The sequence below is a fragment of the Durio zibethinus genome, chromosome 19 (genome assembly GCF_047325235.1).
Source record: "Durio zibethinus cultivar Kanyao isolate XHJ-2024 chromosome 19, ASM4732523v1, whole genome shotgun sequence".
In the NCBI taxonomy this organism is placed as follows: domain Eukaryota; kingdom Viridiplantae; phylum Streptophyta; class Magnoliopsida; order Malvales; family Malvaceae; genus Durio; species Durio zibethinus.
This window is the reverse complement of record NC_143180.1, coordinates 5,914,745-5,937,425: the sequence shown is the minus strand read 5'-3', so window position 1 is coordinate 5,937,425 and position 22,681 is coordinate 5,914,745. Positions and strand designations below refer to the sequence as shown.

At 29.9% G+C, this 22,681-nt stretch overlaps 1 pseudogene across 1 annotated transcript; it reads right to left on the bottom strand.

The window, feature by feature from the left end:
- Positions 1 to 331: 331 nt before the first annotated feature.
- On the bottom strand, positions 332 to 5,884 carry LOC111310304 (chorismate synthase, chloroplastic-like; annotated as a pseudogene). The gene is made up of 13 exons (XR_016330344.1): positions 5,603 to 5,884; positions 4,338 to 4,488; positions 4,015 to 4,091; positions 3,814 to 3,872; positions 3,280 to 3,363; positions 3,085 to 3,177; positions 2,606 to 2,686; positions 2,233 to 2,364; positions 1,969 to 2,071; positions 1,709 to 1,803; positions 1,479 to 1,544; positions 868 to 951; positions 332 to 635 (listed from the first exon to the last, which is right to left on the bottom strand). The product of XR_016330344.1 is annotated as a chorismate synthase, chloroplastic-like (transcript).
- Positions 5,885 to 22,681: the final 16,797 nt, after the last annotated feature.

The following is a 22,681-nucleotide window of genomic DNA, read 5'->3' as shown; positions in this document are numbered from 1 at the left end:
TTCTTGGAAGAGGCACCCTCACTACTGCAGCCTGGTTGGCCTTACTACCTCCCTCAAAAAAATTTAACAAAGGAAAGTTTTCAGAAGAATAGGATAGGCCTGTCTGATTAATGAAAATTTTTGGACAGAAAAAATTTATTAGAGGAAAATTAAAAGGAAAGAAAATGAATAGAAGGAAAATGAAAGTGTACTAACCATATAATAGAAAGACCATCAAATCAAATAAAATTATTTCATAATTCATCAACAATCATTTATTAACGGTAAGGGGAAAATAAATCAAATAATAGTCAACATATGAATGGTACATTAAGACAAGACAACAATGAAGTAGGGCAAAAGGAAATGGCAATGCACTCTTGGACTACTAGGTGAATAAAAACCAGAACATTCTCATGCAAAATGGAGTATTTAACATTTGGTATCAAGAAAATTTTGAGTTGATGACAATGGAGATACTATAGCCTCTTCTGCCATCGTTCATGTCTATATATTTGCCAGCTCGAAATTTGGGAAATTCAAGCTCAAGGGTTCTTGTAACTCTGGATTGATGGGGAACAAGTTACATTGTGCATATTGTGCCAGCAATTGTTCCACAAGCACCAGGGCTACCATGGCTTCAACCATCGGCACAGCTGCATTACCCAAATCAAACCCAAAGACAATCCTAGCTATTAGTGAGACACTTTTTGGAAGTGAAGGACAAGAAGATAAGAAAAAAATGGTTGACAATAGAGTATGCTTAATACAACTTTCCTATCGATTTTAGACGTTCATCATAGTTCTCAAGGAATGTAGTTGTTGAAAAAATGGCAGTTGAGAAGGATTGCAAATAAAGCAAGGGAAAACTATCATCCAAAGAAATACCTCTGGGGACAACACAAGGATCATGACGGCCCGTGCTATTAGTTCTATCTCTTTCTTTTCTCGAGTCACAGTATGCTGCTTCCTCTGCAGAAAAAATCAGAAAACGACACCAATTTTAACTGAACTAAAAAACCAGAACTGTGTGAAATGCATGATGAAACAAAAATAGAGTTATTGTTAACTTCAATTCAATACAAAAGTGTAATTAATTAACCCAGGTGGCAGAAGCTTTATGACATAGGCTAAGAAACAAAAGAATAGCAATGCTCATAACTGCCAGCTAGATCAGCATTCAGCCCAACATATTTTTCATCCAAAGAAGTTGCAGAAAGTCTAGGCTACATAAATAGGGAGGCAAAAGACTGCTAGTTCACGAAAACAATTGCCTACTCATAAGATAAACCCCTTGCACTTTTAGTTACTTAAAGAGCAACAGAAACCTTAGGATTGTTTTATGACAAGTTGACAACCTTGGCGAGTCACAAAGTTCATAACTTGCGGTTTTATTAATACCAACAGAATCTAGAGAATATAAGATATGATGATATATAACACAAATCAGCCACGAGGCATAGGAAAAAAAAAAGCAGGCAAAAAGATATCAAACTTACACCAATTGTAGCTGTTGGCTTGAAAGCTACTCTCATATTTATAATTTCTCCATTGGATATTCCACCCTGTAAGTCAACATTACATTTCATAATACGCATGCTGACCTCATGGGTTTAGCCCAATTAAAAAATTTGGGAACAAAAATAAACCAGCTTGTAATTGTTGCATTGGTGATGGGAAGCCCAATGGAGTGTTGCTAGAGACAGAGAAAAACAAATAAATAAAATACCTGTATCCCACCAGAGCGGTTTGTTCTAGTCCTTATTCTTCCATGTTCATCTGTAAAAAACTCATCATTATGTTGGCTACCAGTCAGAAAAGTACCTGCAAGTGTTGAACAGCATTTAGAACTAACTTGCAATGCAAATAAGCAGCAAATAACCACACAAGTAATAACCTTCAAGATGTATTCACCCATCGGCCAACTCAATTCAAAAGAATTTTAGGCGATGTAAAATTAGTACCATAAAAGTATAACAATTTCTTGACCTGCAAATCCACTGCCAAATTCAAAGCCTTTGGTTGCAGGTAATGACATTACAGCCTTAGCAAGCTCTGCTTCAAGCTTATCAAAAACTGGTGAACCAAGCCCCTGACATACAAATACAGATTTTCAGTTATGTACAAAACATCTAGGAGACTTTGGATACTACAAATTTAGAGCATTATATATTTTAAGGTCAAGAGCAGCCTAAAATTTCAAAAATTAACACCGGTCATGCTCACGAAACATGAGAATGAGAGAGGACATACACGTGGGGCATTCCTCACTATGCATGTGACAACACCACCAATTGAATCTCCTCCCGTCCGGACAGCATCGATAGCAGCAATCATTTTCTCAGCATATTCAGGATTTGGGCACCTTACAATATTACTCTCTATCTGGCAACATTTAGTTGAAAATAGTTAGATAATGGCTACAATAAATTGGTCAGAAATAAAAGGGGAGCCAACAATCTAGATGAAGTACAAGGGTGGAAGTAGATTGAAATGCATAATATATCTTGGGACAAACGCCTTTCAGAAATTGTGACATCAATGCAAGGAATGGAACAAAAACACTCATGTAGCCAACCACAATTAGTTGGAGATCAACACTTAATAATTGAGCAGAGTTCCAAACCTGATCAAGAGTAACAGTGTCATGGTCAACTGAACCATCTGGAAGCACAACCTCGTGAACTTGAGAGACGTAGGCAAGAACCTGAAAATAAAATGAATATTAAGAAGAAACCAAAAAAAAGAAAGACATTAAATTTAGTAATGGAAGTGGAGTCTGCACTTGTATGCATTGAACCTTGATAACATAGTTAAAGCTATGTTGTCACGATTCTAAACACTCAACAACACAAGGGACGATGTTAGCAACATGGAACACAGAGGTCAGGGTCCGGTTATCATCTCTTTTTCCTTCTTGACTGGTAGTAAAATCACACATAAATAATTTTTGTCAGTGCAAAAGAATTAAACAAATACTCCACACAACTATAGCACCAAGTACAAGCATAATCATACATTTAGAGAATAGATGCAGTGAATTACGATCATCTATAAAACCAAGAAAAAAAATAAAAAGAACAATCCCACCAGCTTGAAACATACCTCAGTTCCTGAAAACTGCTTGAGAATTTTCTTAGCAATAGCTCCAGGGGCAACTCTTCCAATGGTTTCTCTGGCTGAGGATCTCCCACCACCCTTCAATTACAAGTTGAAATCAGATGATTAGGTTTAATAGTTCTGCGACTCTTAAGATGATGGCAGAATCCACAATATCGGGATGATACTAAAAGGCATTACCTGCACCACCCTGACACCATATTTCATGTCATAAGTGGCATCAGCATGAGAAGGCCTATAAGCTATTGACATTTCCTTGTAATCCTGAAAGTAGAATGATATCATTATTGAATCCTTCTCAATCCCATAAGAACAAATAATGAAGTCAAAATTGAGCAAATATTCCTCATTTGTATGCTTTCGTTGAAATTTTTTCACATCTAAAAATCACAATTCTAAACTGAAAAACATCCCTAGATTGTGCTCCAAATTAATACATACTTGCATGTTGTCCAACTGATGACTACTGTTTATATTGTTACGACATTTGATTAAATAATGAGGTCTCATTCACTGTCCAGAAGCAGTATCAGTTCCAGAATTGCAAAATGAGTCTTAAAAGGTGTGAAATAGATTATTTCAAATGATAATTCAAAATAGACTGCAACATTTTAAATCCTATGACAGAATTAAGAAGACCAACCAAAGGATTGTTCAGCCTCATCTTAGTTTTCCCATTTTAGACCCAATAACATATAATAAGTAGATACTCACATGTCCTCTCTGATCAGTATTTGGTACAAATACATGGATTGGTGTTCCTGTAGTCACTCCTGCAGTTTGTCATGAAAGGTCTATTTAAACACCCAAAAAATAAATAAATAAATAAAACTGTGATATGAAACAACAGCAATAATGGCTGAAGATGACACTAGAAATTTAGAAGACACAGAAAAAAAGAAAAAAGAAATTGACCTTCAGACACTCCAGAATATATTCGGCATGTGTCAGTCTCTTTTCTAGGGGTAGTAATTCGGCTCTGGCCTGGCCTCCTGCAAACAACTCTTGATTGTTAAGCCACAAGAGCGAAGACATTTGCATCAAAAGGGATGAGCAATTATATTTTATTAAAAGTTAGTTACACTATGGCATTCTAGCATTAATAAGCACACTCTATTTGCAAGCACTTTCAATAGATGAACATGAATCACACATGCTACTACAAGGATACACAAACATTCATTGATATGTAAGCGTTAGAATAAAAGCTATAATGCTGAGTTCTCATAATCAAGTACCTTCGGTCAAGATCAACTTGCAAATCAGCTTCTGATAGAGGAATCCTAGGAGGGCACCCATCAACTATACAACCAACACCGCCTCCATGAGATTCTCCAAATGTTGTAACTCGGAAATAATTTCCAAATGTACTTCCAGCTGCCTGTATCTCTGTTATGTAGCACACTCTGTCAGAATTCAGAAGCTCATCTTAACACCCCCCTCCCCAGTTCTTTTAGGAGAATTTGTTGCTCATACTATTACAGGTGGCAAAAGACACAATTACAATGTTCAATGCATAACAAACGTAAAACTTAAGCTTCTACCAGCATCCTAAAAGTAGTTATTTTCGGTGGTAGAATTCCTGATTACATAGAATTGATGCAAGCACGGAAGAATTCCACATCTATATATCTAACATTATTACACAGCTTAAGAGAAAGCCTCATGGTTATGATCACAAAAAAAAAAAAAAAGCATTCCAATGTAATTTACAGACACTCCAAGATGTCTTAACCTAATGGCAACATGTTACTATCAATCTCAATGCCAAAAACTCTCAAATCAAATCGTCACTAGAATGTAATACTACAGATCTCTACATGTATCTCAATCTATAGTGCTTATTGATCTTAAAATATCATTGATCACAACAGTTCACTCCCAGGTCAAAACTCATGTACATAACAAATGTAGCTACTACAAACATCCGAACCTAATATCAAACTTTTACCGTCATTTCGAATAGACAGATGTCAATGCTAACATAAAATATTGCATAAATGGATATGTTTGGCCTCTAATTGTACATAAGAGTACATCACTGTAATACCATATACATATCCACAAATGTTCTTTTGCATGATACAACAAGGTCTCTCTAAAAAAACACAAAATGACACTTAAAATTATATTAACCTGATGGCAAAGTTCTACCAGTGATTGCTCAAAACGTAATTAACTTGAGTCATATGCTAAAAATACACACAAATCTCAGCACAAAAACCAAATTTGAAGTTAATAACTACTAATTTCTTTACAAAATAGTATCTTGCGAAGAAATTCAACATCAAAAATCAAAACATTTTATTTCCAATTCACATATTCCAATAAACAACTAACTCCAACAGCAGAAACTAAGAAGCCCAATACCCAAAAAGAGAAACAAAGTTAAAAACAATAGAAAAAACCCAAATAAAAAAAAGATCGGTACAAACAAAATCTTCATAGAAAAAAAAAAAAAAGAAAACCCAATTGACATATGAGCTCAAAGAACCAAACTTACGAAACTTTGTGTTGGTTTTTGGTTTGACTGAGATAGGAAGAGAAGAAAAAGAAAGCCTTCGAACATCAGAAGAAACGGAAGAGTTGAGCGTAGTAGCTCCGAGGAAAGGCTTGGATGTAATGGAAGAAGCCATGAAAATTTGCAAAGAAAGAAAGGGCAGAGCTGGAAAAAGATAAAGAAGAGATTGAGCTATGAAAAATTTAAGATTCGGTAGAAGTGGAAGGTTTTTTGAGAAGGGAGGGAACGTGGGTTGGTGGGTTTTTGTTCGTTGGATCTTGTGATTCTTCTACAAAGTGTTTTACTGCAAAGGAAAAACATGTTCACCTACCCGGCATTTTTTTTAAACAAGTTTTCTTTAATAAAAAATAAAATAAAATACTTTTATAATGTATTAATTATTTTGCCACATCCATTGCATGTGATTCTACAGGTTAATTATATAGATATTTGTTAAATAATTTATTTATTTATTTAGTAAAAATAAAATTCAAATAAATTATTTAATCTTTTAAGTTAGGATAAGTTATATCATATATGACAATTTAAAATAAATTATTATAAATTATATATTTCAGATGATTTCAACAAATAATAATCAATTAATTCGAATTTAATAATTTTTCATTGAAAAAAACGAGTCTTAATTTATTATATTAAAAAAATTTTATCAATAAATTATATTCAAGAATTTATTATTATTATTATTAATTTTTTATTAAATAAATTGCTTGTAATTAATGTAATAATAAAACGTACACATGTTATAGTAGTAAAAGAAAATTAAGTTTGGATTTGATCCGAATATTTTTAATTTAATCATTGCATTTTAAGTTTAACCCAAATTATCACTGAAAAAAATTATTAAACATAATAAAAATATAACAAGTATTTTTTTGAGATATTTTTGACGTATAAATCATTATAAAAATCACAAAAAAAAAAACTTAGACTTCAATTAATAAAATCCCGTTTAAAAAGAAGGCTTATTCTAGTCAAAAGTCCAATCGTGCTCGTTATAATATCCTGCAAACTTAAGTTTGAGCTTAAATTTTGTAAGCTCAAGCGGTCAAGCCATGCTCCAACACAATCCTAATCCTGTCTCTAAGAAAGAGACACTCTTTTTTTTCCTTTATATAATAAAATATTCAGAAAGATTATTTTGGTTATTTTTTGCTGATAATTATATAATTTGATAATAAAATATTATATTTTTAATTTTAATAATTATGATTTAAATTTTGATAATTTTAAATATTTAAAAATAAAATATTTGGAATGGGCACGTCTTATTTACTTCAATAAGACAAAGGACAAAGAAAATTTATTGACAATAAGAAATATTAATAAATATAATGGTCATTAAAGAAATTTAAACAAATAAATTTGTCATGATCAAAGATTTACTTCAAGGATTGATGCCGAAAAATCATGACTCGGTTCAATAATCAATTTGTCCCCTATTTGTTTTCCTTTTCTTTTCTTTTTTTTTTTTTTTTATACTTAAAATTAGACTCTGCCTTTGCTTGATTAGGATCAAGTCATTTTAATCTTCTGGTCAAATTAATTATTCTCTAAGAAAATTGAAGATTTTATAATTCACTATATTTTGAACCCTTTCTCTTTGATTTTCTTCTCAAAAAATTTAATATTGACAAAAAGTTTGATTTCTTTTCGTATTTTTCCCCTAAAGAGTTATATAAGAAATAGAATGAAATCCAATTTCATCAAGAGGAAAGTTTGTAGAGAAAAAAAAGAAGTTTTGACTCTGTCGAGTTATTGAATATTGAAAATCAATTTCAATACAAGATAAAAATAATAATTAAAATAGAAAATTATTGTAATTGTCCAATTACATATATATATTTTGTATTGATTTTATTTTTTCTCTGAATAGTTTCATTTGAATAGTTGATGAGAAAAAATTTTTACGATGTTATCACATTGTTTTGTTGAGAATAATAATTTAAATTTAGTAATAAATTTATTTAAAATTAATTAAATATTATTTGATGAATAAAAAAATTAACAAAAGAAGAGTTCTAAGAGAAAATAATTTTTTGATAGGCATATTAGTATGATTATAAATAGGTGGAGGTTTTATAAGGTTAGATATAAAAAAAAAAATAATTGTGTTGTAAGATTTTATAAGATAGACATTTTTAGAATTATTAAAAATTTACGTATTATGAGTTTATATGTTTGAATGTTATATTCAAGTAGACTAAAAGAAAATAAGATGATTTACATACATATGATACATGGGTACACATGAGTATATATTTGTTTGAATTAAAAATATTTTATAAGACTAAAAGAAAATTGAGAGAATTTATAGGGCATTAATTATGAGTGGTTAATTTGATTATATATTTGTAATTTTTTATAACTAATTTTTTTTTATTCATAGACGTAAGTCAATTAAATCAAATTACGTTAAAATATTTTTTTGTGTTATTGATTTATTGTTTAATTATGTTTCCATTAACTTGAATAGTTGATTGAATTTGAATTTTTAAATTTAACAAGTGATAAGTGATATCAAAATGTGATTTTAACAATTTTATCATTAAACCTTTAAAATTTCTACCATGTTATCACATAACTTAGTTCAAAACCCATGTGCATGGAACAGTATACTAACGTAAATCCAAGATTGAGTTCAAATTAATAAGAAATTAATAAAGCATTGACTTTAGATTGAATTTCGTTAAAGTCTTAAAAACATTTCTTTGAATTGATCCTGACCTCCAAGAATTTGAAGCAATTACTTTAACTTCAAGCAGAAAAAGTTAGAATTTGCCGACAGAGATTAATTAAGTTGATATTGATCAAATGCTTCATTTATAAAGTTTAGATTCAATTTTTACTATTAATAATTTCTCTAAATAAATTATCTGTAAATTCAATATAAATTTCATTGAAACCTACAGCATATCCTGCTCTAAAATAGGGTAATCACTCATTATCTAAAATTTTATATACCAAAAAGAGTTAGAATTTGCCTTTTTTTTTTTTTTTTTTCTAACTTTACCTAACTTAGAGTCTGTTGTTTGTTTAACAATGATTAAGTTATATATTAGTTTGCCATCTTAATCTTATAATCAAAATTAATTTAAAAAAAAAAAAAAAAACTCGAAAAAGGATTCTTGAATATTCTACGATTCAACAAATTAAGACAACTCGGATTCAAATCTTCTTTTAAGAAATAATAATATTTCTTACTCCATTTTTCCAAAATTTTTGTCTAATTTTGGCTTCTTATTGCAAAATTTATGTTGAAAATTTAAATTATAGAAAAAAAAAATAGCTTGAAGACATATATTGGTCTTAAAATCTATTAAAATTATTCAAAATATGTAGCTCAGAAGTGATAAAAATTTGGAAAAAGAAAAGTGAAAATGTGATAACTTTCCTAGGAGTTGAGATAAAGCAAGTATTTGCTTTAAGTTCCCCAGCTTCTTAGAAAGTGACATCAACTAAACATAAGCCTTTATAATTTAATTGAAACTTAAATTCAATCTCCTCTTAAAATATTGGGTAAATTCCATCCAATGGCCCTAACATTTTATTTTAGTTCCACTTTGGTCGACTCTAACTTTGAAATTGTTTTATTTCGATTTTAAACCTTTTAAAATGATTCCATTTTGATCCTTCCGTTACATTTTTTGATTAACGATTGAGAAAAATACCATATGGTTGCTACATGAGCTTCAACATGGACAAAAAATCAAAATGGAACTACTTTAAAAGGTTAGAGATCCAAATGGAGTAAATTCAAAGATTAAGGACTTAAGTGAAATAAAAACAAAACATTAGGAACTGTGGATTAAATTTACCCTAAAATATTTTACCAATCAATTGATCTTAATCGATTCATTTAAAAATCCTTTACACCTACATAGAAATTAATAAATCAAAGATCAAAATCGTTCTACATGGACTATTTTGATAAATGCATTGGCAATTAATTAACTAATTAATTAAATTAACTTATCTTGTGTATGAAAGTTTTTTTTTTTTTCAAATAGTAATATATATTTTGCCTGAAATTATTTGTTAGCTCAATATTAAGCTTCTAATTAGATTAAATTTTTTTTGTTTTATATTTTTGAGGGTTTCTTACATTCTTTTTTCTTTTGTATTAAAGAGGTTATTTTGCTCCAAAATACGTCATAAATGAACACTTAACTCGAAAATTAGAGTTTTGTAGCTTCAGAGTGCTACCGTTAGAAATTGTGAGTGGACGAACAGCGATAGACTTCGAAGTAGAATTGGGAGAGTCCTTCCTTGTTGAGAAGGTACGCATTCTTATTACTACATTTATGAAATGATAAGTCTTTATATTTTTATTATACTTAAATAAATTTTTATCTTTGGAATTGTATCCGAATAAATTTTTATTTCAAATGAAATATTAATTTATGTCAAAAGTTTATTTTAGTACAAATTAATGATTAAAAATTTTTTTAGGTACAAATTAAATTAAAAATTAAGGGTTTATTTGTATACAAGAAAAATACAGAGCTCATTTAAATAAAATAAAAAAGTTCAAGGTGTCATAACTATTTTAAGAATTACTAGACGAAAATTTTAAAAATAAAGGGGTTGTCACCGATCTTTTTTAAAGATATGATTTTTCATTTAATAACTTATCTTTTTTAATAAAACAATAAAATAAATTTAAAGTTTATTAAAAAAATATTTTAATCTACAAAAATAGTTAGATTCGAGAATCAATTATACGTGGAGAATTAACACCTCTATAGCATCGATTAAAAAACGATACAAATTGATCATATATTATACTAATTATTGATAAAAAAAATATCCTAGTTCTAATATTTAAAAAATGATTCTTTCTTATTTTTTTTAAAAATTTATTTTTTAGAATAAAATTAAAATCTTTAATATCGAAACATATTTTTTAATATTTAAGCAAAATTTCAAAAAATTTTGTTTTACTCGAGACTTTCATTCTAATCCCTTAAAATTTAACCTAATATTTTCTTATAAAAATGAATTACTGAGAAGCCTTCCAATATTTAAATAGAATCTCAAAAATTATTTTTTACTTTGGAGTATTAGTTTTTATTTAAAAACAATTTTCAAAAATCATTATTTTTTAATTTTTGAAAATAATAAAATGCAGGCAAATATCATATGGAGCAAATGTATAACACAAATATAAATTAAATGCAAACACTTAATTGAATTTATCTAACACATATTTAAAATTTATTTTTAATTCATTTCTATAAAAAAAAACTTTTTATTTAGGAATAAGATAAAATTTTTATTATCGAAACATTTTTTAATTTTTCAATATCTAGATAAAATTTCAAAGAATATTTTTCTAGTTAAAATTCTCATGATATTTCTTAAAACTCAGCTTAATATTTCTCTGTGAAAAATAATTATTGAAAAGTTCTTCAATATCTAGAGAGGGTCTCAACAATTATGTTCATGTAAGCATATTAATCATTATTTATAAAAAAAAAATAATTTTCAAAATTATCATTTACTAATTTGCACATTTTTTATTCTAGGGTATAATACAGCATGAGACAAATTAATGATGTGAATACAATCAATTAACCAAATTAACCTACATTATATGCATTCAACCTTATTTTTTTAATCATGATTTTTTTTTTTTGAAAAAAATCAAGAATGAAAGAAATTTTATTTATTTTATTTATTTTGTGAAGGAAATTTTCTTTTAATTCTTCAATATATAAACGTAATTTAAGAAAATTAATTTTCAAAATATGATTTGAATTCTCTTTAATATTCAAGTAAAGTTTTCAAAATCATTTTTTTTAAAAAAGTATTATATAGTTTTTTTTTAAATCCACATCTTAATTTTATGATACAAATAAAAAATTAAAAACATGAAAATTTTATAAGAAATTGAAGACAAGCAGCACCTAACTTATCTAATTAAGTAGCAAATTGTTAGGAAAGGAAAATAATACTAAATCTTTCCCCTAAAACCGAGCAATGCTCCATCCCAAAATGAAAGATAAAAGTGGACCGATCATGGTGGCAAATAGAGCAAGGAAACTAAGTGAAAGTCAAGCATGAATCAGCATTCATTATATGGGATACTGTTGATAATAGAAAGATTGAGTGAGAGCAAGATTTATAGCATATACTACTGGAAAAACAAAGTGAAAACAAGATGGTGCTAGGCTAAAAAATAAAATGAAAAAAATCCCATAAGTAACAAGCTATCAACAGCAAAGCAAATGGAAGTAACAATCAAAGCTATAAACACCTCTAAGATGAATAAAAGCAAAGGCTACATGGGACGCCTACCACCATAGCTACCTAGTGGAGTTGTTGAACTTCAATCATCCTACAAATGTTACTCCTTTCTCTCGTGTTATTTTAATATGTTATAAAGCTTTAAAAAAAAACCTTTCTACCATCGAATCAAAGAACAAGAAATGATAAACATAAGAAACCTGAGATTTAAATCCCCTCATAAAAAAAAAGAATGGAAACCCAAGAGTATAATACCTTCAAACTCCACGGCTTTCTCCTTTCAAAATTGCTTTCCCTTTTTTTTTTTTTTGGTTCTTTTTCTTTTAAGCCCGCAGCCTCTCTCTTTGCCCTAGACCTCCATTGTTTCAGCCCCTAGCCCCACCATTGAAAGGCCCTCAATCTCTCATGGTAGCCTTTGGATCAAAGAAAAATGACAAAAAACATTTCTCTTTTTCTTACTAATCTTGGAAGCTAAGTTTGAAAAATCGTCCATAGTGTAAGTAATATTTTAAAATCTAATGGTTCTCATTATTTATAGCATATTCTCTTGATTATGTGTCACAATCTCATGGCATGTGAAATGATGATTTTATCTTTGTTAGTGTTTTAAGTTTTTTTGCATGATTTTCTTGAAAACCTATGATCTTATTTTTGTTTTTGTGATTTTAATACACAAAAAAATTATAAAATAATATGAAAATATGATCTCAAAGTTTTCGTGAAAAATTGATTTCGAGAAAGTCAAATTATAAAAATACTCTTAAAAAGATATTTTTGGTAATTTTGCATATTTAGAAGTGCGATCAAGGTTTCAATGCACCAAAAATTATGAAATAATATAAAAATATGATATAAAAGTTTTCGTAAAAAACTAACTTTGAAAAAATCAAATTATGAAAATATTTTTAAAGGACATTTTGGTAATTTTACAAATTCTTAGGTGTGATAAGGGTTTTTAATGTACCATAAATCATGAAATAATATGAAAATATGATGTGAAGTTTTTCATGAAAATCTGACCTTAGAAATATCAAATTACGAAAATACACTTAAATGATATTTTAGTAATTTCATACATTTTGATATACAATCTAGGATTTTAATGCATCAAATCATGAAATAATATCAAAATATAATCTAGAGTCTTTCACGAAAATTTGATCTTGAGAAGATCAAATTACAAAAATATCCATAAATGGTATTTTGATAATTTTATCCTTTTCAAGGCATAGTCTAGGTTTTTAACGTATAAAAATCAAAAGAATATTAATGCTAAGCTTTAAGAATCCCATTAGGTTGTGAATTCTAAGAGTGAGCCCACGTTGGACCAATTTTGATTTTTTTTATTTGAGTTTGATTTTATTTTGACTATATTTGATTAAGTTCAACTACGAAACATTCGGGTTAATTTGATTTAAAATCTAAATTTACACTTTTGTCAAAAATAAAGAAGGATTGAATTCAAACCGGGTTAGGCTTTAAAAATTTCACAACAAATCAAAAATTATCTCGACAAAATTAGATGTCTACAAAAAGTAATTTTTGTTTTTTGTTTTCTTAAAAAAACGTTGAAATGTGCATTTAACACATTCTGAATCATAGAAAATTGTCTAGTGGGTAACCTACACAATTAAAAGTAATTGTTCATTAATTCTTATCGCATGGTGAAAATAAAGTTTAATTTTAATTTTAATTTCTCAACATATTATACCAATAAAATTTGACCAATATCTTATTTTTATTTCATGAAAATAACAAATTTAACTAGTAGCTAAGTTGTTAGACAGCAGCAATTTATATATATTTTATAAAGTCAGACAAAATTCATTGTTATTTATGATATTGATTTGTTGATATATTTACAGCACTTTTCAATTTTCAATTTTTCTCGCATTATTTCTTTTTGGTCTATATATCTATCTATTTATATATATTATATCAAATCATATCATATTATCGTACAAAAAAAAACATTAGTAAGAAATAAAAAACACAAAAAAACCTATATACAGGCTTTAAAATTTAGTATGTAACTTTTTTTTTACTTTAAAATTTCCTCTTAAAAGGGACAAATAGATAAAGTCTAGAATACTATAAAGAGAAAACTTTACATCATGTTCATTATATCCCTGCCTACCATCCAATTTTTGCAGTCATAATTGTGGACATCAAATTTTTTCAAAAAAATATATATTATTATTAAATATGAAATATAAAAAAATACAAAATATAAAATACCAAAAAAAATATAAAATACAAAAAAAAAAATAGAAAAAAAATCAAGGATGGCAGTGGTGCCTTCCCCGGCACCACTGCCACCAAGCCCTACACCCCACCCTTTTGATCACCATACCCTATCCTCCACCCCTCCGATCATTTATCCCACTGATAGCCACTATCCTCACTATCAAATAAGACAAAAACAAATAATAGGGCATGTGGCTCGTGCTTATACCCCATGTCGAACCCTGTGCCCTTCCTCAAGCACACGCACGGTCGGAGCTCTATAAATAGAACTCCTAGCCAAACCAAAAACACACAGAGAATGAGAGACGCTGCAAAAAAAATACTACAAAAAAAATAAAAAAAACAGTCTTTCCCATATGGAGGAACCTCAGTGCCGAAGCTCACTGCAAGAACAAAAAATCATATTAGTTTTCGTTTTATAAAAAAAAAGGAAAACAAAAAACTCAAAAAAGTTTAAACCCCGATCTACATAAATCGGGGCATGTTGTCCCGAAAATAAGGTCGGATCTGTGTTCAAGAAATTGAGGAGAACATTTTGGTGTTTTTTGAAATTTTTTGACCATCGACAATGGTGATCGGTGATCGACAAACGGTGGTGGCATGACCGGTCGGCCACCTGTGTTTGGCCAAAGAAAAAAAAAAGAAGATTTTTTTTTCTTCTGGAAAGAAAAAATGAATGAGAAAAAAAATTTAACTTTTATATAGAAGACTAATAGTCAAAACGATGCCGTTTCAATAAACGCCCAAAACGACGTTGTTTTAAGCACCTAGGATCGACGTGTCAACCCGCGACCAAACCTGAGGTCCGTTCACCCGACCCATGACCTGCTTTTTCATCAACCTCTGACCGATCTGACTAAACTGAAACCGAATCGTTGAACCCGAATTGAATCGATACCGAACTGCTAAACCAACCAGATCGTGCCCAAACCGAGTCGAACCGTCAGACCGAACCGTCGAACCGAAGTACACTTGACCGAACCGTTGACCGGTTTGGTTCAGGTAAAATTTTTTTTTCTTTTTTTAGATTTTTTTAAAATATTATTTTTGTTATTTTAATTATTATTCTTAATATTTATGCATATAAAAAATATTTAAATTTACAAAATAAATCTTTATTGTTTTATAATATTAAATATTAAAAAATAAATAGTAAAATATATGATAAAACTTTTTTTATAATTTTATTAACTTTAAAATAAATCTTTTAAAATAATAGACTAATAAAAAATGTAGGAAAAGGAAATTTTTACTCGACGATGAGATTCAAAGGTATTTCGAGTAGTGATGTTTACGAAATCTTTAGGTGAGAAGATTTTTTTTAAAATACTACCAGTGTATTGGAGTATTTAAAAAAAATTCAATAAAATAAAATTTTTCCTTTTTTTTTGGATTATAAAATAGTAATAAATAAAAATTGATTAATATATTAAAAATATAAGTAACAAAAATGAGAAGAAAAGAAACTTTATCCAATGATGGGATTCTAAAAGTATTCCGAGTAGAAATGCTTTAAGAAATCTCTAGGTGAGAAGATTTTTTGTAAAATATTACCAATATATTGGAATATTTATAGAAAATCTGCAATATAATTAAATTCTTTTTTCTTCAAAATTTCAATTAAAAATAAATATTAATAAAATAATTAATAAAATTTCTAGCAAAGGAGAATAAAATGTGTGCATCAACATGGTAACATTTTGCATTTCATACATAACATTTTTTACGAAAAGTAAATTTGAGCATCTGAGGATAAGATTCTAAGGTATTCCGAGAAGCGATGCCTAAAAAATCTCTAGGTGAAAAAAAGTTCTTCCAATGTTACTAACGTACTGGAACATTTTAAGAATTATTTTAATAAAAAGGTTTTAATTTATTTTTCTCGAAAATAAAAAAATTTTTTCTAATAAAGAAAAAATCAAGGAAATTGTTTTTCGAACATCGAAAATTGGACTATTTTTATCAAAATAAAAGATAACACGTTGTTAATTGGTACCGTTTTTAACGGACGCTGTGGGGGTGCTAATCTTTTTTCATGCGTAACCGACTCTCGAAACCCAGACTGTTTCACAGATCGTAAAATTATCTTTTTAATAAATTTTAATTAATTTTAAAACTTTATTAAAAGGATATATTTTAGTAGGTGGCCAATCGCACCTAGCCAAAAAAAGATTGGTGGCGATTCCGTTATTTTTTATTTCGTTTTTAAATTCGTCGGGTAGATACAAAACCGTTATTATAGCTTGACGACTCCACTGGGGACGTCTTTTATTTTCGAGAGTCAGGCCAAAATTAACTAGTGTTATCCTCAAATTTTGATTTAAATAGTCCTAATCGGTTTCTTAGATTTTTATTTTTCCATTTTAACAATAAAAAAGGTAAAAAAACAACAAACAAAATAAAAAAAAAAATTCAAACACATTTCTTTTACTATGCCTCTTATGTTTTATTTTTCTGCATATATTACTCTCAATAAATTAGGATATATTTGCGCACAATGGCACGATGCATCTCATGCATGAGCTCTATACCCGGGTTCCATCTTTTATAGGAGAAAGTAAAGTACTTATGCTCTTGTGAGATGATAACCTTCGTAATGGCAAGTGAAATACTTCCACTAGAATTGAATCTTTTTCGTTCATAGCCTGTAATGGGTAAGGATCGGGATGCCTTACTAGTCTAATATGAACGACAGTGAGAAATAATTTGGGAACCTTTAGATCCTATTAATCCAAACTCAGCATATAATAAGCCTAAAAAACCAATCTTATGTAGAGCTTCGTCCACTTTCTTGTAGGAAATACCTAAGAATAAAAGTTGTGTATAATACAAAACAAAATAAAACAAACAAAAAAATCTCAAAACAAAAAAAAAAAAACACTAAAAAATAAAAAATATTTTTTTCTTAAACCACATCCTCACACTAACTCAATTTTGTTTCATTTTCTTTTTTTTTTTTTACATTAATCATATCATATAATTTTGCATCGAGATATTTGCTCTAGGACATATTTTTTTCAAAAAGTTTTCATGGATCCCATAGAACTACAGATTTGCTCATCCTCAGTCAGTGTGCCATGTGAGCCGTATAATGAAGTACATGTTTAGTTGAAAGAAGCTCAACAAAAGAATGAAGATTGTTTGCCTACCGATTATATGTCTGAATTATCAGAGAAAGTGCATTTAGATCTTACACAGAATGATTTAAAAGAGTTAGCTGCTACTTGAGGTCAGTTAAGTGAAGAAAGAAAAAAAAGCTTTTGTAAAAAGTATGGGCAGATTGCATCTCTCATTTCAGTAGTGATTGATGAACAACTGATCAAGGTAGCTATACAATTTTGGGATCCATCTTATAGATGCTTCACTTTTAATCAGAAAGATTTGGTGCCAACTATCGATGAGTATTTGATTTTACTCGGGATAGAACTACAATGTCCAGATAAAGTATTTATCCGAAAGCCAAAATCAAGTTATCTAAAAAGTTAGCCAAGTTTATGGAGGTTAAAGTAAAAACCATCGATTCCTTTGTGAAGCTTAAAGGTGAACATCTCGACGTCCGTTGAGACTTTCTTGAAACTTCATTCAGGAGCATTTAAATAATGATAAAGGTATGGTTGTGTTTGCTTTAGCATTGTATGGCATGCTAATCTATCTGAAGACTTTGGGTTACATTGAGATAACTATGGTAGACTTTTTTGAGCAAATTAAAACCCAATCAATTAATCTCACTCCAACAGTCCTAGCTGAAACCATCAGGTAATTGAATTTCTATCGATGAAATGAAAAAAATGATTCATAGGATGTGCATTTCTATTATACGTATGGGTTAGAAGTCATTTCAGGTATGAAAAGAGTGTATTTTTGAAACCATATCTTCAAAATAAAGCACCAATCGAAGAGTTTTGTAAAAGTCAATGGCCGACATTGAAGACTAAGGAAGAGTGGGTCCTTTTCTTGCAAAAGCTTACTGGGGATGAAATCGAATGGATGGTGCCTTGGATACCTCATGTGCCCTTATTGTGTCATGGAAAAAATGAGTCATGGATACCGTTATTAGGGCTATAGGGCGTTATAAGTTATGCTCCATTAATAGTGTTTAGGTAATTTGGTGCAAAGCAGTTTGTTCCTACTACTAATGACTTGATCTAAGTAGAATTCATTTATGGGGAACGAATCTATCAAGAACCTTGAAACAATTTATCCAAGCATGGAAGAGAACACGAAGAATAAGGTTAGGGCTTCTCATCGATAAAGTCACTTCTGATTACCAGATTTGGAAAGTAAGGTGACCTAAAGACATAGTACTCCCCTCTGATGACAGCTTATATTAATTGGTTAATCTTTCAGAAGTGGTGCAATTATTAGAAGTTGAGCTTATCAAAAAAGAATTAGAAGCTGAAAAAAAAAATAAGAAGAGAAAATTTGAGACTTCGTGAGAAAGTAGGGCAATTGAAATATGAAACAGAGATATAAGGGAGCAAATTAAAAAAAGTCATAAAAAAATGAGATCAGTCAATAGTAATTTGAAGGATCTACACCAAGAAAATAAGAGGTTACGAGTTCAATTCAAAACTAAAAAAGTCATTAAGTCTTACCTTAGTCGACAACGTGAAATGGATGAGCTCCGAGAGGAAATAAACCAATGGAATGGCAAAGCTCAAGAAAAGTAAGAGGAGACCACCAGAATTTTTCAAGAATGTTAGATTAGAAGGGATTATGCTCTACAACTTCAGCAAGATTGGTGAAATGCCAAAATGAAAAGGAAATGTTGAAAGTTATGTTCGTAAAAGAGAGAAAAAAGCACTTTAAGTACTAAATGAAAAAGAATCACTTCACTAGGTGATCTAGGGGTTAGAGATACAACTATAAGACCACAAGAGCCATATTTTAGCAATAATAGATGACTGGCATAGAAGGAAAAAAGATTAAATCTTCATATATGATTCAGAAAGAGATGCTTACATGAGATGGAAGGTAAAAAGCTTAGGGAGGTAACAGTACATAGAACACTTGACTAATCAAGTTTGTAAGGCAATAAAGAAAGCATGTGAGATGGTTGAAAAGGTAGAAGCATTAAGAAGAAAAGTCAATCCCATAGGGGAATATGGACAGCGCTTAGTGAACATTCTAGATAAGATGAAAGACTATTATGAGTAAGTCAAACACTTCTATGGATATAATTCTAGGATGATAAATCTCATATAATAAAGTTGTATGGAATCAATAAAAATTTTTAATGTTAAAATTTGTCAAAGAGCAAATATCTTCCACTTGTATTAATGCATCATATGCATCATTTTCATAAAATAAGTAAAAATAAAATTTTCAACACATATATTCTAATTTTTTTTTCTTTTTTTTTTTAAAATTTTTAAAAAAAATTGTGATAATAAAGGTTCAAGAATAGCTCGCCCATAAAAAATTTTGACCCAACGTACTCGTCATTCATACAATACTAGGACTCAGATAAGAATCATGGAGCAAGAGCAGGCCAGTTGATTTGAGAGAATAGAAAAAGTTTAAAAAGAACTAAGAGAGGATTTCAGTATAATAATGGATATGCTCAGAAAACTTGATAAAGGAAAAGCGGTGGAAGAAAATCTTAGCTTTTAAGAGTAATCGTTAGATATGGTAGATCCTGTCTTTCCTTCAGAGTTTGAGTGATGATCGACCCAACCTTCTCAAGGAACTAGAGTACCAATTCTTACTCCTGGTGGATATCCCAATCCTTATCCAGGAATGACATCCACACTTGCTCCAAGACAATTTCAAAATTTTGTTAATCCCATTATGATGGAAAAACCACTTGCGCCAATCTTAGTTCCTGATTTGGATGATCTCAAGGAAAGAGAAAAGTTAAGGATGCAGACACCTAAAAAAGTGAAAAATACCAGTGCCCGAGAAAAGATGAAGTTATTAGAAGAAAGGCTTCAAGCTATAGAGGGAATGAATTTTTATGGCTCCATAGATGCGGCTGACCTTTGTTTAGTTTCAGATATGGTCATTCTGCCTAAATTTAAAGTCCCTAAATTTGAAGAATATGATGGCACAAAATGCTCGATGACCCATATCATCATGTATTGTCAAACAATGGCAGCACATGCTTGTGATGAGAAGTGGTTAATGCATATATTTGAATATAGTCTTACGGGTTCTGTAGCTAGATGGTATGTTCAATTAGATATGACTCGTATTTATTCTTGGTAAGAGCTTACAAAGGTATTCCTTACATAATATCGATATGTCACAGATTTGGTTCCAGATCGTCTATCACTACAAAGTATGAAAAAAAAAGCAACTGAAAACTTCAAAGAGTATGCACAAAGATGAAGAGATGTAGTTGCACAAGTTTAACCTCATCTCACTGAAAAAGAAACAACTGTTTTATTTGTGAACACCTTGAAAGTATCGTACTATGAGAGATTGATAGGCAATGCAACCAAGAACTTTATATATATAGTGATATCAGGTGAGATCATTGAAAACATCATAAAGAATGATAAGTTCGATACAAGAGAGACAAGTGGAGCAAAAAAAAGTGGAGCTCTTAAAAAAAAAGAGAATGAAGCTCAAGCAGTGAACTATATGAGGTAACAATTCAAAGGTTTCACACCTTATCCTACACCAGTCTACCAAACCCATTATCCTTTCGTAAACCATGTTACATCCATCTCTCATTCATATCAACCGTACCAATCATTACCACAACCAACTTATCCACCCCGTTTTTAGCCATTCTTTCAGACATCATCTACAATCGTCTTACTGCACCTATTAGACTAGAATGGAGACCTAGTCCTAATAGTGGTTTGAGAGCCCTGAAAATACAAAAAAAAAATCACTTTCGATCCCATTCTCATGACGCACGCAGATTTGTATCATCGATTTGTTGAGAAACATCTGCTTGCTCCTGTTATTGTTGAACCCTTGAAACTTTCGTTTCTCAAATGGTATGACCCCAATGCACATTGTGATTATCACTATGGGAATCCAAGTCATTCCATTGAGAACTATACTATTTTAAAGCATAAAGTGCAAGGGTTAATCAATGAAGGGGTATTAAACTTTGATACCAACCAATAAGGGACTCCAAATGTTAATGGAAACCCTCTACCAAATCATACTAGACCATCAAAAATACTTTAATTAATGGGCAAAGAATCCACGTGAAGGAAAAAATAAATGAAGTTAAGACTTCGATGGTTAAGGTATTTGAAGTCTTGGTCAAAGCTAACATGTTAAAGCCAATAAAACCTTAAAATTACTCTGAAGTAATTAACTCAACTGAAAGTTATAATTATCACAGAGGTGTTTTAGGGTATTCTATCAAGAATTATCACCAATTTCATCAAGAGGTATAAAAGTTGATGGATATGGGTTGAATAGAGTTTTACCAAGAGAAAGAAGAGTTGATGAAAGCTGAAGTGTTTACCATTGATTCAAAGAATAAATTTGTATGTAGACCAGTAACTATCTATTATGATGAGAAGCCAACATCAAAGCTAAAAAAGCTTGTCTCTCGACTAGTGGTGACAATTAAAGTTTCTGGCTTTTTTTCATATCAGAATGATAAAGTAGTACCTTAGAAGTATGATTATGATGTCGTAGTTAACTCAGATACTACCAACATAACGTGTGTAAGAGGCATAACTTGAAGTGGGAGGTGTTATACCCCAAAGGTTCTAAAAAAGCTAGAAAAAAGAAAGCCAATGTAGAAGAAAAAAATAAAAATCATAGTGGTCTTGACGCAGCCCCAGAAAAAGAATGTCGAAAGCCAGTATCTGAGAGTAAAGCATGTAAATTTTTAAAGTTGATAAAACATAGCGAGTATAGCGTGGTAGAACAGTTTAACAAGATGCCAGCTAAAATTTTACTATTATCATTATTGCTCAGCTCAGAGTCACATCGTAATACTTTGCTTAAGGTGTTAAATTAAGCATATGTGTTTCATAATGTTTTTGTTGAATATGTGAAATAGCTTGTTAGTAATCTGACAATTTTAAATTATATCTCTTTTAGTGATGAAAAGATTCCTCTTGAAGGTAGAAGAAGTACCAATGCTATTCACATTACTGTGAAATGTAAAGGTCATCTAATGGCTAAGGTTTTGATTGATAATGGCTTATCTATCAATGTTATGCCTGTGACTACTCTGATAAAACTCCTTATTAATGGATCTTATATGAAACTTAGTCATATGATAGTGAGAGCCTTTGATGAAACCGGAAGAGAGGTGCTGGAGATATAAAAGTGTCATTACACATTGGCCCATGCACTTTCAACGTGAAATTTCAAGTTATGGACATCTCTTCTTCATACAGTTATTTATTGGGTAGATCATGATCCATATGGCAAGTGCTGTTCCATCCTCATTATATCAAAAAATTAAATTTATTGTTGAAAAAAAAGTTAACATGTGTGGCAGGAGAAAAAGATTTATTAGTAACTCAACTGATAAATACTCCTTATGTGAAATTAATAGATGAAGCTCTGAAATACTCTTATAGATCTTTCGAGATTGCCAATACAACATATATAGCTAAAAGATCTAACTTGTATTCACCA